Here is a 5,114-nt window from a genome sequence, read left to right on the forward strand (position 1 = left end):
TAATCCTTCAAGCTCCTATATATTGTATGCTCTATGAGAGAGCTTCTGGTATATGTGATACGATCCTTCCTAGTTAGGCAGTTTCCTCTATTGTGCAAGTATGACTACTTCCTTTAGCACCAAGTTACCCTCCTACATCTCCCACGGCTTTACCTTGGAGTTTTATCTCCTTGCGGCAATGTGTTTCACAATAAACTCTTAAATGTGGGCAACTTCTTGTAGTTTGTCTATCAGGTCCACATCACATTTAAGAGTGATCTTGTTCGCTTCTTTGTTGAAATGGGTTTGCCACCTTTATGGTGTCTTAATCTTGACGAGAATCATCGTGTCCGCCCCATAAATTATGAATAACAGGGTTTCCTTGGTAGTGTATTATGGTGTGGTGTTGTACGACCATAGTATCTCATGGAAAAATTCATATCACAAACCCTTGGTGACATCCGGTTTCTGCTATAGTCCTTTGAGAATTACCTTGTTTGCTGATTCAACTTGAATATTAGCTTGAGGGTGGACTACAGACACAAAATTTATTTGCATGCCAAATTCTTTAAAAGAGCCTGTGACCATAATACTAACAAATTGGGTCCCATTGTTTAAGAAAATGGCGTCGGGAGTCCGTATCGACACATAATCCTCTGTCAATAGAAGTGTCATACTCTTTTTGCCATCATTTATCTAAACATTTATAACACGTTAAGTGTGTCTGAAAGAATAAAGAAAACTGTATATTTTATTTACTAATATTAGAACTCTGAATCAAGGAAATTATATTTATAAAATAAATTATTCATAAATTGTTTATTTAGCATTAAAAAAAAAGTTCAAACAAATGTCGCATACACGCAAAGAGATTTAAATTGTAACAAATTTTTATCGACTGTTTTTGAACCTTTATCAACAGATTTTTATTGTTGATAAATTATAAATTTTTTACAAAGGAGGACTAAGTCAAAACTAAAATTGGGGATGATACAAAACAAATGTAATGATTAATTAGGAATCTTTATCGATAAACCATTAAAAAAACTAGATGAAGGGGAAAAAATGCAATATCATAAAATATGATAAATGATAGCATGGATAGTATATATGTAAATTAATATTAACAAAAGATAACTTCTCTGTCTATCACAAAATTGTAGCATTTATAAAAGCTTATGTATTATGTTTCAGGGACTATTGTCAATTTGGAAACGTTGTCGACGTATACCCCAAACGGAACTTGTGTTAGTCGTAATGACATATTCCACAAACTCTTCTGGATGTATCAACCATGCATCAAAGGTTTTGTTTTCTGTAAACCTATTATACAAATTTATGATACATGGTTGTATAGAAAATATAAAGGAACGCTACTAACGACAGTGGCACAAGATGACAACAGTAACATTTTTCCAATCGCCTTTGCACTAGTTGAGGGAAGATTGTTGGGGGATGAAGTTTTTTCCTAAAAAATCTCTGATTGCACGTTGCTCCTCAACCTAACTTATGTTTGATCTCAGACAGACACCCATCAATTATGAGTGCCTATAAAATCATTGATAATGGCTGGCAGAATCCTCCTTCGACGCATGTCTCCTGCATTAGACATATCGCTCAAAATTTCATGCGGGAGATCAAAGACAAAACGTTGCGGAAGAAGGTTGCCAATGCAGGGTATGCATTAACAAAACCTTCTTCGAAAACATCAGATTATCAAACGCAGGTGCAATAAGGTGGATCGACAATATTCCATTGGAGAAGTGGACTAGTGAAATTCTAGTTAACAGACTTTTGATGTCACACGGGATGTTGTGACATCCAATTCTGCGCAAACAAGAATTATGCAGAACTTAAAAGTAAGTGCAGTAAATAACACAAGGAATTGTTTACCCAGTTCAGTGTCACACACACCTACGTCTGGGGGCTACCAAGCCAGGGAGGAAATCCACTATTAGTAGTATTAATTCAGACGTTAAACCAACTGTTTAACCCTATCACTTAATACCTACCCAATCTAATTTCAATCTTACACCTAATACAAGACACACAAAAATACAGCTGTGAAGTATGATGAACAAATAAAATCTTTACGCCTCAAATCCCCCGAGTTCTGAAAGAAGGATTGCCATCCTTTTATATTGCAGCACTTGGGCCTTGTACTTGTATTTCCTGAAATTAAGGTCAAGCAAGTTAACCTAATTTCCACATCATAGGGTACTAACAAATAGGCTATTTGTTAGGTTCATTAATTGTAGGTCAGTTGTTTGTTTCTTGGATTTTAGATCAGCAGTTGACTCCCGGAAGAATAGCCTGAGAAACCTGCTGAAATAGAAAAACTGAACAACCTACAATTTAGCATATGCTGTCAGGAATGAATGTCACAACATTCAGTTTGACGTCTAAGACATAGACCATATGCTAAGTCTGTTTTTCCTGAAAACAGACTGTACAGAATGTTGTACTGTACAGGACCACTCAGTCCATACTTCAGTATCAGCTTACATTTATAAATGTCACAATATCCATTTTGACATTTACACATAGAGCCTTACGCCATGGTTTGTTGTCCTTCTGAAGAACAGACTGTGATACATACTGAACTGTAGCAGAAAACCAACTTGCCTATTATTCAGTATATGCTGTCAATGATGAATGTCATAACAGCCAGTTTGACATTCAGATAGTAGGCCTTATGCCAGGTCTGTTATTCCCTAAACAGACTGAAATTAAATACTGATTTATAGCAGACAACAACTGCTCTAGACCTCAGTACCTGCTGTCAGGAATGAATGTTATAACCTCTAGTTTAACATTCAGTAAATCCTGTATTAGCTAAACCTGCAGCATACTACTCAAGTATGTCATGACATTAGTCAAGACATCAGAGTACAGTTAGATGTTCTAACACACAATGCAGTCAATCAAACATCTCCACAGCATGTCATGACATCAGTCAAGACATTAGAGTCCAGTTAGTGTTTTAACATAAAATGCAGCCAATCAAACATCTACAAACTCCCCCTTTGGCAAATTTTTGGCTAAAACAACTTGGCATCACAACAGAGTTTACAGCAGCAGAAACCACACATCTAGCAGGGAAATTAACCTAGCTAATACACTCTGAGCAGCAGCACACGCACCACAGATAGAAGTTAAATAAAAACTTCACAAACCAGCACGCAAATACAGAAGTTAATTAAAACTTCTAACAGCATCACACACAAAGAAGTTAAATAAAAACTTCAAACAGCAGCACACATAAACACACTCACACTCATTAGAAGTGGAACATCAGCTGCAGCACAACCTCTGGATTAGAGGATCTTCAATATCTGTTTATCGAATAATCTATTGTCTTGGGGCATCACAGGTGTTTCTCCCCCTTTTTGTCAAAAATGTTGCCAAAGCAACACTTTAAATTACAGACCAAAATAAAACAGAATTACACACCAAAATAATCTTGATTTTACTTCACAGTTTCAATCAAGAATACCCCCTCTTGATCTTGCTTTACAACTTTGATCAAGACACCACCCACTTGATCTTGCTTCACAGCTTTGATCAAGTAGTCACACACTCTTGCTTCACAGCATGTACACCCATATCAGATGCCATGAATTTGAGTCTGACATCTTGAACCACTCCTGCATGAACACTTCCTTGAAGTCCAGCAGGAACATAGGTTGTCCATTGTTAGGATATCCCCTAAACATCTTGTTACCATACTTGCAACAAGTAACATAGCTGTGATCTGTTGTCCTGTCATATCACACTTTCAATTGTTTAATAGGTAGAGAGATATTAAACAATACATCCCAAACATCATTGGTTGCTATAAATCCTCAGAGAGGCATATTCCCAGTTTGCCCCTTAAATTTTCAAACTGAGTAGCATCCAAAGCCTTTGTAAATATGTCAGCAAGTTGTAGTTCAGGGGCTACATGCTCCAAGGTAATCACTTTGTCTTCCACCAGATCTCTGATGAAGTGATGTCTAATGTCTATATGTTTGGTCCTACTGTGTTGGATGGGATTCTTGGAAATATTGATGGCACTGAGATTGTCACAGTACAAGGTCATGACATTTTGAGAGACATTGTACTTAGTAAGCATCTGTTTCATCCACACTAGTTGGGAACAACTGCTTCCAGCTGCTATGTATTCAGCCTTTGCAGTGGACAGAGATACACTATTCTGTTTCTTGCTGAACCATGATATGAGATTGTTTCCCAAGAAGAAACATCCTCCTGAGGTGCTTTTACTATCATCAGCACTCCCAACCGAATCAGCATCACAATACCCAGATAGGACAGGCTCAAAGCCATGAGAGTATAGCATACCATAGTCACAAGTCCCATTGACATACTTAAGAATCCTCTTGACTTGATTTAAGTGGCTCACTTTGGGTTCTGCTTGGTATCTAGCACACACTCCACCAGCATAGGAAATACCAGGTCTACTTGCAGTTAGATATAGTAGACTACCTATCATGCTTCTATACAAGCATTGATCAACACTGGGACCTCCATCATCTTTGGTTAACTTTAAATGAGTGGGTGCAGGAGTTCTTTTGTGCCTAGCATTATCCATACCAAACTTCTTAACTATGTTTTTGGCATATTTGCTTTGAGAGAGAAACATAGAATCCTCCATTTGGTTAACTTGCATTCCAAGAAAATAAGTCAATTCCCCAACCAGACTCATTTCAAACTCAGATTGCATCTGGTGAACAAAATGTTTCACCATTTGCTCTGACATTCCACCAAAGACAATATCATCCACATAAATTTGGGCAATCATGATTTTGCCATCTCCATCCTTCACAAACAAGGTCTTATCTATCCCATCTTTTCTGTACCCATGAGAGGTCAGAAACTCAGTCAACCTTTCATACCAAGCTCTAGGTGCTTTCTTCAACCCATACAAGGCTTTCCTCAACTTGTATACATGCTTAGGTTGGTTAGGATCACAGAACCCTTTAGGTTGTTCCACATAGACTTCTTCATTTAAGTAGCCATTTAAAAATGCACTTTTCACATCCATTTGGAACAATTTGAACTTCAGAATGCAGGCCACACCTAACAGCAATCTGATTGACTCAAGTCTAGCAACAGGAGCAAACGTCTCATCAAAA

The sequence above is a fragment of the Lathyrus oleraceus genome, chromosome 1 (genome assembly GCF_024323335.1).
Source record: "Lathyrus oleraceus cultivar Zhongwan6 chromosome 1, CAAS_Psat_ZW6_1.0, whole genome shotgun sequence".
Lineage (NCBI taxonomy): Eukaryota > Viridiplantae > Streptophyta > Magnoliopsida > Fabales > Fabaceae > Lathyrus > Lathyrus oleraceus.